The sequence below is a fragment of the Portunus trituberculatus genome, chromosome 25 (genome assembly GCF_017591435.1).
Source record: "Portunus trituberculatus isolate SZX2019 chromosome 25, ASM1759143v1, whole genome shotgun sequence".
In the NCBI taxonomy this organism is placed as follows: domain Eukaryota; kingdom Metazoa; phylum Arthropoda; class Malacostraca; order Decapoda; family Portunidae; genus Portunus; species Portunus trituberculatus.
Genome location: NC_059279.1, coordinates 18,149,205 through 18,161,704, shown reverse-complemented (window position 1 = coordinate 18,161,704; position 12,500 = coordinate 18,149,205). Strand labels below are relative to the sequence as shown.

The following is a 12,500-nucleotide window of genomic DNA, read 5'->3' as shown; positions in this document are numbered from 1 at the left end:
TTCCTCTCTCTCTCTCTCTCTCTCTCTCTCTCTCTCTCTCTCTCTCTCTCTCTCTCTCTCTCTCTCTCTCTCTCTCTCTCTCTCTCTATTTAGTCGTTTTTTCTTGCCCTTGGCCAGATTTCTCCTCTTACATAAAATATTCTTGTTATTTTGTTGTTTACCACATTTTTTTGGCTAGCTCTCTCGTACCTGCTTGGGAACTGGCATCTAAGTGGGTTGCTTTATCTAATCTTTTATTTGTTGTTGTTGTCCTTGAAAAAATAATATTCTCTAGGTAACTTTTTAGAGAGTGTGGAAATATAAATAGGAAGAATATTAGTTAGTTTATTTATTTATCTATTATTATTATTATTATTATTATTATTATTATTATTATTATTATTATTATTATTATTATTGTTGTTGTTATTATTGGTGTTATAGAACTGCGCCTTTATTTACTGTCTCTTGTTCTCCAATGCTATTCTCTTCCTTTAGTCTTTGAGATAATGAAAATGTAGTGAAATGGGATGAAATAAGTTAAAAAAGAAAAAGCAGAAGAAGAAGAAGAAGAAGAAGAAGAAGAAAGAGGAAGAATTTGCATAAAACAGAAAGACTTTATTTGTGTACCTAAAAATATAACCATAAGTATTTCGTTCCTTTCCTCCTCCTCCTCCTCCTCCTCCTCCTCCTCCTCCTCCTCCTCCTCCTCCTCCTCCTCCTCCTCCTCCTCCTCCTCCTCCTCCTCCTCCCCCCCCCATCAGGATGTTCTCTCAAGTTGGCGACAGCTGAGTCAGTCCTGAACTCACCCCGTGTCAGTAGAGAGAGAGAGAGAGAGAGAGAGAGAGAGAGAGAGAGAGAGAGAGAGAGAGAGAAAGAATAGCTGTCTCCCTTTCCCACACACACACACACACACACACACACACACACACACACACACACACACACACACACACACACACACACACACACACACACACACACACACACACACACACACACACACACACACACACTAAAAACAACACAAGCGATTAAGTTGGAAAGTTATGGGAGGCAAAGTTTCCTCCATCCTATGTCTTCCTCCTCCTCCTCCTCCTCCTCCTCCTCCTCTTCCTCTTCCTCTTCCTCTTCCTCTTCCTCTTCCTCCTCCTCCTCCTCCTCCTGATTTACCTTCTTTAATGTCCTCTCCTTCTGTTACTCTTTCTTTTTTTTCCTCCCCTTCCTCCTCTTTCTCATTATAATCCTTCTCATCTATCTTCCTTCCTCCTTCCTCCTCCTCCTCCTTCTCCTCCTCCTCCTCCTCCTCCTTCTCCTCGTGGCGTTCCAAGATGGCTGACAAACACTGCTCCTCTTTCCTTGCAGTCATGAGGTGGCGTGGTGGTCGGTAGCTACACGGGACGCTCTCATTGGTCAAGGTAAGGACAGAGACTCACGCTGATTGGCTATTGAATTCGTGTGCTTTCATATGATTGGCTGGTTTTGGATTTTTATTTAATTTTTTTAATCATTTTATTTATTTGTGTTCGTGGGAGAGAGAGAGAGAGAGAGAGAGAGAGAGAGAGAGAGAGAGAGAGAGAGAGAGAGAGAGAGAGAGAGAGAGAGAGAGAGAGAGAGATGAATGTAATTATTTCTATTTCAATTTTTTTATTTCTTTTTTTATTTTGCGTCTTTATTTTCCTCTTTTCTTAAATTAATGTCCGTGTTTTTCTTCCTGTTTCTTTGTGTGCTATTGTTCTCTCTCTCTCTCTCTCTCTCTCTCTCTCTCTCTCTCTCTCTCTCTCTCTCTCTCTCTCTCTCTCTCTCTCTCTCTCTCTCTCTCTCTTCGTTACCAGAGGAACATTAACAAGCCAATTGTCTTTCTGGAATGGTCATTCTTGGAGATAGAAAGAGAGAGAGAGAGAGAGAGAGAGAGAGAGAGAGAGAGAGAGAGAGAGGTGGACGCAGAGACAGGTGACATCTATTAAAGTAGGCCTGGGAACGGCTGAATAGATAGGTGAGGAGGAGGAGGAGGAGGAGGAGGAGGAGGAGGAGGAAAATAGAAATACTGTTGGTCGTTTTCTTCAGCCTGTTGTTGTTGTTGTTATTGTTTTTGTTTTCTATTTTTATTCTTATTTTTCTTTACGTTTTTCTTCATTTTTTCTTTTCTTTTCTTCTTCTTCTTCTTCTTCTTCTTCTTCTTCTTCTTCTTCTTCTTCTTCTTCTTCTTCTTCTTCTTCTTCTTCTTCTTCTTCTTCTTCTTCTTCTTCTCCTTCTTCTTGTTTTTCTTCCTCATCATCACCATCATCATTATCATCACCATCATCACCACCACCATCATCACTGTCATCATCATTACCATTATTACCATCACCGTTCACTTTTCCTCCTCATATCCCTTATCTTATCCTTCCTCTTCCTCCTCCTCCTCCTCCTCCTCCTCCTCCTCCTCCTCCTCCTCCTCCTCCTGCTCTTGAATCTCCTCGTAGTTATTTTACAATGGATAGACAACTACATTTCCCAATACTCACAAAATTATTAGACTCACCAACACAGCACACAAAATTATTAGATTCACCAACACAACACACACAAAATTATTAGACTCACCAACACAACACACACATTATTACAAGACTCATCAATAAACAAGCTTAGTACATTCACCAATAGACAAATTACTAGACTCAAAAGTAGAAGACAGACAAAATTTCTAGAGTCACCAATATGCAAACCATTACATTCACCAATAGAGGAGCTTACACATTGCTAGTCTCTGTACACAATGCCTAATAGCGTGGCGGGGCTGGGGCGGGGCGGGGCAGGGCAGGGCAGGGCGGGGCAGGGCAGGGAAGACGGGGGCGGAAAGGATGTGTAGAGTAATGGAATCAGACCAGGAAAGATCTGAAGGTCCGTTGCTGTTTGTAATCCTTTGTAATCCTTTGTAATCCTCTTCTTTCCTCCTCCTCCTCCTCCTCCTTCTCTTCCTTCTTCTTCGTCCCTCGTCCTTTTCTTCCTTCTTCTTCCTCCTCCTCTCCTTTTCTTCTAAGCCTCCTCCAGTTTTGGCCTTTTTTTTCCTCCTTCCTACTTATCTCTTAAAGTTTTCTTATCTCTCTTGGTTGCTTCCTTTTTTTTCCATATCCTTTTTCTTTTTAGCTCTTTTTTTTCATTTCCTCCTCTTCTTCTTCTTCTTCTTCTTCTTCTTATTATTATTATTATTATTATTATTATTATTATTATTATTTATTATTATTATTATTATTATTATTATTATTATTATTATTATTATTATTATTATTATTATTATTATTATTATTATTATTATTATTATTATTATTATTATTATTATTATTTCACTTATTCTTCTTCTGTTCATCTTTTCTTTTTTTCCTTTTCTTTGTTTCTTATTTTATTCTTATTTTTATTATTGTTATTATTATCATTTTTTCTTCTTTTTCTTCTTTTCTTCTTCTTCTTCTTCTTCTTCTTCTTCTTCTTCTTCTTCTTCTTCTTCTTCTTCACCACCACCACCACCACCACCACCACCACTACCATTCCTGTTTATCTACCACTACATTTTTCTGACCCTCCACTTAATTCAAAGCCTCAGCAAAACGACCAACAAACTTCAATGAAATCTTTAAGTCCAGTTGGAACTTTGGGCAAGGAAGAATTGATTAGAATTTGAAACGAATCGAGACATGCAAGGCAGATTCGGGAAGGTATTCAATGCTCCGAGAGATTCCCCTCCTCTCGTCCCGCGCGGCAAAAGTCTACGGTCCCGTCTTGCCAGATTTCACTAACTCTGCGGCTGTACTTCGTCACATCTCGTTTGCTGGCGGGGCTATAGGGAGTGTTCGCCGCATTTCATATTATTCCACGTTGTTAAGGGAGGTTTACGCTCTAGTAGGGATTGTAGTAGTAGTAGTAGTAGTAGTAATAGTATCAGTAGCAGGTTTATCAGCAGCAGTAGAAATGGTAGTAACTGTAATAGTGGAAATTTGATACTTCCGTCTTCAATTAGTAGTAGAAGTAGTAGCAGTCGCAGTAGTAGTAGTAGTAGTAGTAGTAGTAGTAGTAGAAGAAATAATAGTAATAGTAAAATTAGCATCAGCAGTGAAACAGTGGTAATAGTTGAAGTTTTAATGATAGTAGTAGTAGTAGTAGTAGTAGTAGTAGTAGTAGTAGTAGTAGTGGTGGTGGTGGTAGTAGTAGTGGTGGTGGTAGTAGTAGTAGTAGTAGTAGTAGTGGTGGTGGTAGAAGTAGCAACAGTACCAGTAGTAGTTTCCTCTTCACCTTCATTTCTTTCCTGTTTTCTGCCTCTCCTACATCAATCTTTCTTCCTCTGTCTCCTCCTTTTCTCTCGATGACAACCATCACCCTACTTGTCATATTTCCATCCACATCTCAACCCTTAACCTCCTCAGTACCATGACGCGTTTCAATATTCATTCTGCTTACTGTTTGGTGATTTTATACAGCTTCAGAGACTCATGTCGGGGATTAAAATAGTGAAGACTGTGGCCATTTATCTTCTGACCTCCATAAACCCTTCATAATGTCAATAAAATGGTCCAGTTGTACACAAATCTCAAGATAGAAATGTGCCCTCCGTTCAAAAGAATATAGAAACAAATGAGAGGAGAAGAAAGAGAAGGAGGAGGAGGAGGAGGACGAAGAGGAGGAAGCAGTAAACGATTAATACGAAACTAAGGAGAGAAGAAAAATCGTAGAGAAAGGAAAAAAATAAGAGGAGGAGAAAGAACAAGAGGAGATTGAGGAAGCAGAGAAGATATCAAGCAATAGATATGAAAGTAAGGAGGAAATTAGAGAAAAGTAAGAGAAGGAGGACGATGATAAGGAGGAGAGGAGGAGGAGGAGAAGGAGGAGGAGAAGGAGGAGGAGAAGGAGGAGGAGGAGGAGGAGGAGGAGTAGGAGGAGGAAGACATATAATTTCAATGCCACGTAATTTTATATACAAGTTCAAACTCTTTCCAAACTCCATAATTAAAATCGTTGCAAATTGATAGCACTTAATGAGGGATAATGAGAGAGAGAGAGAGAGAGAGAGAGAGAGAGAGAGAGAGAGAGAGAGAGAGAGAGAGAGAGACGATAATACGAATAATGTTCATGGGAAATATATGAAAAAAATTTGGTTTTTGATATTCTTTTCTTCCTTTTCTTTATCCTACCCGTGTGTGTGTGTGTGTGTCTGTGTGTGTGTGTGTGTGTGTGTGTGTGTGTGTGTGTGTGTGTGTGTGTGTGTGTGTGTGTGTGTACGCTTTTTATAAATATGAGATTTCCTTACATAAAGAAAAGGACAGATAAATATTTATATTGTCATTAGCAAGAGAGTCGGAGATGTTTATAATACTATTAGGAGAGAGAGAGAGAGAGAGAGAGAGAGAGAGAGAGAGAGAGAGAGAGAGAGAGACAGACAGACAGACAGACAGATTATTTCACATGCATAAAAAGACTACTAAAAATGTGGAAAGAGACAAAGGGAACGAAAATAAAAGGAGAGAAAGAAACAAAGGAAAAATAGAAAGGAAACCTGAATATATAAACAAGCACTTCATTTTTTCATTACTTTGTTTATTTGTTTGTCATTTGGCGGTGTTGTTGCTCATTAGTCTCCCAAAACAACAACAACAACAACAACAACAACAACAACGAGAGCAAGAAAATAATGGTTTGTTGTGGCAGTGAAGTCATATTTTTTTTTTCTTTATTTATTCACTTTCTTTATTTTGTCGTTTTTGTTGAGTTTTTTTTTTTTTTTTCTTTGTTTATGAGTGGTTTTGTTCCCCTTCATGTTATTGCTTTCGCTGTTTTCCTTTGTTAATTTTCTATTGTTGCTTGTATTTGTTGTTGTTTTGATTGTTTTCTTGTTATGAATTGTGAGGTAGCTTTATTCTGTCACTTGTGTAACGTAATCTATCTTAACCTAACTTATCTTAACCTTACCTAACCTAATTTCATCTCTCATTTGCCTAACCTAACCTAACTTAACCTAACCTAACCTAACCCAACCTAACTATTCTCTCACTTATTTATCTTACTTTCTCGCTAAGTTAGTTGGTTCACAATACTAACTTAACTTAACCTAACCTAATTTTATCTCTCACTTGCCTAACCTAACCTAACCTAACCTAACTTAACCCAACCTAACTTTATTCTCTGACTTATTTATCTTACTTTCTCGCTAAGTTAGTAATTTCATAATAGTAACTTAACTTAACCTAACCTAATTTTATCTCTCACTTGCCTAACCTAACCTAACCTAACCTAACTTAACCCAACCTAACTTTATTCTCTGACTTATTTATCTTACTTTCTCGCTAAGTTAGTAATTTCATAATAGTAACTTAACTTAACCTAACCTAACTTTGTCTCTCACTTGTTTTACTTAACCTAACCTAACTTAACCCAACCTAACTTTATTCTCTCACTTATTTACCTTATTTTCTCGTCAAATTAGTCGGTTCACAATACTAACTTAACCTTACCAAACTTTATCTCTCACTTGCCTAACCTAACCTAACCTAACCTAACTTTATCCTCTCACTTATTTACCTTATTTTCTCGCTAAGTTAGTCAGTCCACAATACACGACACGTACTCACTTATTCTTTTATTCGTCTATGTGTGTCCTTACTTGCTTCATTCATCAGTTTACATCACTCACACGATTTCTTGTTAATTTCCTCTTTCATTGTAAAGTTTTTCAGTTCCACACATTAAGGAAACTTTTATCTATTTACTCTTTTCATCGTGTTTATCTTGGTAGTGGTGGTAGTAGTAGTAGTGGTAGTAGTAGTAGTAGTAGTAGTAGTAGTAGTAGTAGTTGTTGTTGTTGTAGCAGTAGTAGTAGTTGTTGTTGTAGAAATAGTAGTAGTAGTAGTAGTAGTAGTAGTAGTAGTAGTAGTAGTAGTAGTAGTAATAAAAGTAGTAGTAGTAGTAGTAGTTGTTGTAGTAGTAATAGTAATAATAGTAGTAGTAATATAGTAGTTTCTTCTTTTCCCCCATCTTCTTCCCTCCTTTCTACCTTCCCTAAGTCAGTTTCTATTCAATTATTCCTCATCTTCCTCCCTTTCCACCACTCACTCAACACAACACACCGTCACTTCCCACTCACCACCCTCCTTCACTCCCCTCACCATTCTAACACCCGACACAAAACTCTTACTCACAACCACTACGAATACTCAACCACTGATCAACCCTTACATTTACTTACCTAACCTTATCACTCACCTAAACAACACACCATGAGCCCTTACTAATTACCTGTTTACCTAGTTTATCCCCTAGCCTGCTGATTATTTACAGGTGTCCAACAGAGGATTGAGTAAAGCACTGGTCTTGTTAATGAGAGAGTAAATGTCAGTTATAGGATGCAATGCTCATATATTCTGGCAGATTGATACCACCACCACCACCACCACCACTGCTACGAATAATGGTGGTGCTGCTGATATTGGTGTTGCGTGTTAATTTGTGGTGTTGATTGTCATGTGGTGAGTCGTTGTGGTGGTGTTGGATTAGTGGTGTGTGTGTGTGTGTGTGTGTGTGTGTGTGTGTGTGTGTGTGTGTGTGTGTGTGTGTGTGTGTGTGTGTGTCAGGGAGTGAAATTGTTTATAGGTTTTAAAGTGATTTCTCCTAAGCTCCAGTCTCTCTCTCTCTCTCTCTCTCTCTCTCTCTCTCTCTCTCTCTCTCTCTCTCTCTCTCTCTCTCTCTCTCTCTCTCTTCATCAACTTTGATCCCTCTCAATTTTTCATCAACCGATTTCTTTCTTTCTTTCTTTCCTTACCATTTTTCCTCCTCCTCTTCCTCCTCTCCCACTCTCTCCTCCTTCCCTCTTCCTCCTCTTCCTCGGCCTCTCACCTCCTTTCATCCACCTCTTCCTCCTCTCCTCCTCCTCCTCCTCCTCCTCCTTTTCCTCCTCCTCCTCCTCCTCCTCCTCCTCCTCCTCCTCCTCCTCCTCCTCCTCCTCCTCCTCCTCCTCCTCCTCCTCTCTCTCTCTCTCTCTCTCTCTCTCTCTCTCTCTCTCTCTCTCTCTCTCTCTCTCTCTCTCTCTCTCTCTCTCTCTCTCTCTCTCTCTCTCTCTCTCTCTCCTTTCATCCGCCTCTTCTTTCCTCCTCCTTTCACTCACTTCTCATTCTTTTTTCCTCTTTCTTTTCCTAACTTTGGCTTTCCTCTCTCTCTCTTTCCCTTTTTGTTGTCTTTTTTATCGTCTTATTTCCTGCACCTCCTCATCCTTTCCTCTTCCTCCTCTTCCTCTTCTTCTTTATCCTCTCTTCCTCCTCCCTTTCCCTTTATTCGTTATTTTTCCTGTTATCCATTTATTCCTTGTTTCCTCTTCCTTTGATTCCATTTGGCATTTATTTCCTCTCTTCTCCTCTTCATTATCTTCTATTTCCTCCTCTTATATATATTCTCTCTCTCTCTCTCTCTCTCTCTCTCTCTCTCTCTCTCTCTCTCTCTCTCTCTCTCTCTCTCTCTCTCTCTCTCTCTCTCTCTCTCTCTCTCTCTCTCTCTCTCTCTATCTATCTATCTATCTATCTATCTCTCTATCAAGCTATTTATCTCTCTCTCTCTCTCTCTCTCTCTCTCTCTCTCTCTCTCTCTCTCTCTCTCTCTCTCTCTCTCTCTCTCTCTCTCTGTATAAGGAAAAAGTCAACATTCTTTTAATTCCAGGAAGAAAAAATAAAACGAAAATTTATATCGAGTAATAAAAGGAGGAAATGAATTATTGTTTTCTATTAGCACGAGGAAAAAGAGGAAGAGAAAGAGGAAGAGGAAGAAAGTAAGGGAAATTTAGCTCTCCAATATTGAGGCTAATGGTAAAAAAAAAAAAAAGGAGTGGGAAAAAACCCTACATTTTATATCTAATAGTGAGAGGGAAAGAAAGAAAGAGAGAGAGAGAGAGAGAGAGAGAGAGAGAGAGAGAGAGAGAGAGAGAGAGAGAGAAAAGATTAAATTGGCTCTTCAAATAGTGAGAGATAAAAATAAGTGGGCATTTTCTCTCTGTATATCTGTGTTTCTCTCTCTCTCTCTCTCTCTCTCTCTCTCTCTCTCTCTCTCTCTCTCTCTCTCTCTCTCTCTCTCTCTCTTTATCTATCTATCTATCTATCCATCTATCTATCCAGCTCTCTATCCTCTCTCTCTCTCTCTCTCTCTATCCCTTTCTCTCTCTCTCTCTCTCTCTCTCTCTCTCTCTCTCTCTCTCTCTCTCTCTCTCTCTCTCTCTCTCTCTCTCTCTCTCTCAAAAGACCTTGCAAATAAAGGAGAGACAGAAATGACACTTACTTTTTAGAATTGAGGTGAAAATGAAGGAAAAAAAAAAGTGAAATTCGTGTCTCAAATAGTAATGGAAAATTGATAGTGCTCTCAAATAATGAAGAGAAAGGAAGGAAATCTTTCTAATAATGAGAATATAAGTAAAAAAAAAGAGGAGGAAGGAATTTCTTTTTTTAACTGTCAAGGAAATGGTAAAAGAAAGGAGAGCAAGAAGGAAGGAGATTTTTAGCCTTGAATAGTAAGATAGCTCTCACAAACAAGCAGGGATGAAGATAGTTGACATTGATTTCTTGGATAGTAAATGGGGAAAGAAGTAGAGGAAAAACAAGGAGGGAATGCAAATAATAGGAAATACAAACACTAGAGGGAAAAAGAAGATGTAAATGATAATTGGGAGTGATTTAGCAAAGAGTAAAGGGGAAAAAAAGGACGTTTCTCACAAATACTAGAGGAAAATCAAGGAGAAAATGCAAATACTAAGGAAAACAAATACTAGAGAGGAGGGAAAAAAACAAGGGAGGGAAAATGATAGTTGAAATTGTGTTTTTAAATTTATAAAAGGGAAAAATAACACCTCTCAAAATTCTAAAGGGGAAAACAAGGAAGGAAATACAAATACTAGTGAACACAAAACACTACAGGAAAGAAAGAAAAGAAAAAAACAGAAGGGAAAAGTGTAGTTAAGATTGACTCCTGAGATAGTAAAGAAAGAAAGAAAGAAAGAAAGAAAGAAAGAAAGAAAGAAAGGAAGGAAGGAAAAAAAAGGTTGAGATTTGTTTTTTAAATTTGTAGAGGGGAAAAAAGAAACACTTCTCACAAATACTTGAAGGAAATAGAAAACAGGAAAGGAAATAGAAATACTAGGAAACACAAACACTAGAGGAAAAAAAAAGAAAGAAAAAAAAAAGGAAGTTGACATTGATTCCTCATATACTAAAGGAGGGAAAAAAAACTTCTCACTAATACTACAAGGGAAAAAAAAAAAGAGGAGGGAATACAAATACTAGGAAATACAAACACTTAAGGAAAAAAAACAAGGAAGGAAAAAAAAAAGGAAAATAATGAAAAGGCAGAGAAAAATAGAAAAAATGGCATCAAATAATAGAAAAAACAATACGAAATCAAGAAAACAATGGAAGATCAGTAAGAAAAATAGAAAAATGATAAAAAAAAAACAATGACAAGATATGAAAAAGTAAAATAAATGGATAGAAAATGAGATAAAAGTAAGACATTTTTTGGAAACTTACACTTCTCACTAACACTAGAGGGAAATAAAAAAAAAAAGATAAAGCAATACCTCTCAAAATACTGGAGGGAAAAAGATATATCCGATCAAAGAGTGAAGACAAAAGAGGCAATCCTTCCAAACACCAGGAGTGGGAAAAAGGAAATCTTTATCCTTACCTTTAGAATAGTCAGAGAGAGGAAAAAAAAATGGAAACATTCTAAAAGCGCCACGAGTAAGAAAACAGACATTCTTCTCTCAATAGTGAAGGAAAAGGAGCATTTTTCACACATCCTGAGATTAAAAAAGAACATTTCCTTTGAATAATAAGGAAAAAAAGAACATTTGTCGTGAAAAGTGGAAGGAAAAGCATTAAATTTCTGTGGACTATTGAAGCTGGAAAAGAGAGAGAAAGAGAAGCAGAAAAGGTCAAAGAAAAGGAACATTTCTCACACATCCTAAGATTAAAAAAGAACATTTCCCTTTGAATAATAAGGAAAAAAGAACATTTGTCGTAAAAGTAGAAGGAAAAGCATTAAATTTGTCTTGACTAGTGAAGCTTGGAAAGGAAAAAAAGGAACATTTCTCACACATCCTAAAATTAAAAAGAATATTTCCCTTTGAATAATAAGGTTAAAAAAACATTTGTCAAAAAAAAATGTAAGGAAAAACATTAGATTTCTCTCAACTATTGAAGCTGAAAAGGGGATAGAAGGAGAAGCAGGAAGGGAATTTTTTGCCTTTTAAGTAGAAGGAAAGAGAATACAATTTTTCAAGCAGGGAGAAAGGAAGAGGAGAGAGAATGAAAAGACAGCTCTCGAAAAAGTATTAAAAAAAAAGAGGAGGAAAGTAGAACAGGTAAAAACGGAAACGTACCTCAAACAGTGAAAGAAGAACAAAAGAAAGAAAAAAAACAGAAACACGTCTAATGGTAAAAAAAAAAAAAACAGGAGACAAAAAAAATGTAAACTGGGCTGAACAATAAAAAGGGAAGGAAGAAAAAAAATGGACTTTTCCCTCAGAAAAGACGCATGAGAAGGAAAAAACTCAAAAATCCAGTCTTTAGCAATGTAGTGAAGGGAAAAAAAGGAGGAAAAATAAATCTCTTTCAAAACCTGTTCACATTTCACTCCTTCCTCTTAAGACACGTCTGGGAACAAAGGAAAGGGAGATAAAGAGGAGGAAGAAGAGGAAAGGAGTAGGAGGAAGAGGAGGAGGAGGAGGAGGAGGAGGAGGAATTGGCTTCATCTTGGTGTCTTCGTGATTCCAGTTCTATCTGCATTCCCGGTTCCCGCTGATTCCTGAACGCCTGGAAATCAAAGGAGAGAGAGAGTTGATACGAGAGAGAGAGAGAGAGAGAGAGAGAGAGAGAGAGAGAGAGGGAGAGGGAATGTTACCGTTCTCCAGTTTAGAGAGTAATATCATGTTTCACTTCCTCCTATTGTTGTTTTTTTGTTTTTTTATTGTTTTTATTCAAGTTTCCTATGTTTTTTTTGTTAGAAGTGGTGGTGGTGGTGGTGGTGGTGGTGGTGGTGGTGGTGGTGGTGGTGGTGGTAGTAGTAGTAGTAGTAGTAGTAGTAGTAGCAGTTGTTGTAGTTGTAGTAATAATAGTAGTGGTGGTGGTAGTGGTGGTGGTAGTAGTAGTAGTAGTAGTAGTTTTAAAGTCGTAAAATTAAGGTTGTGGGATATGAAATGGAAGAAAACGAAGATAAAAGGAAAAATAAGATAAGAAAAATGAGAGAGAAGAAAATAGAGAAAGAAAAAAAGAGAGAGAGAGAGAGAGAGAGAGAGAGAGAGAGAGAGAGAGAGAGAGAGAGAGAGAGAGAGAGAGTTTAGGTGAAATTAAAGCTTAGATAGAGGCGACTTGATTAAAACTTAAGCTTCTGGACGACTCTTGAAAGGTTGAGAGAGAGAGAGAGAGAGAGAGAGAGAGAGAGAGAGAGAGAGAGAGAGAGAGAGAGAGATAGAAGAAATAAAAGAAAAGGAAGGAAACAAGGAAAATAGGAAACAG

General features: G+C 37.8%; 1 protein-coding gene across 2 annotated transcripts in view; it reads left to right on the top strand.

Moving 5' to 3' along the window:
• Positions 1-12,500, top strand: part of LOC123508776 (muscarinic acetylcholine receptor M5-like) — a 184,553-nt gene that overhangs the window by 90,166 nt on the left and 81,887 nt on the right. For both annotated transcript variants that reach the window (XM_045262676.1, XM_045262675.1), the window contains exon 3: positions 1,345-1,397. The gene's annotated coding sequence lies outside the window, so the exon portion shown is untranslated. The remainder of the gene's footprint in view (positions 1-1,344; positions 1,398-12,500) is intronic.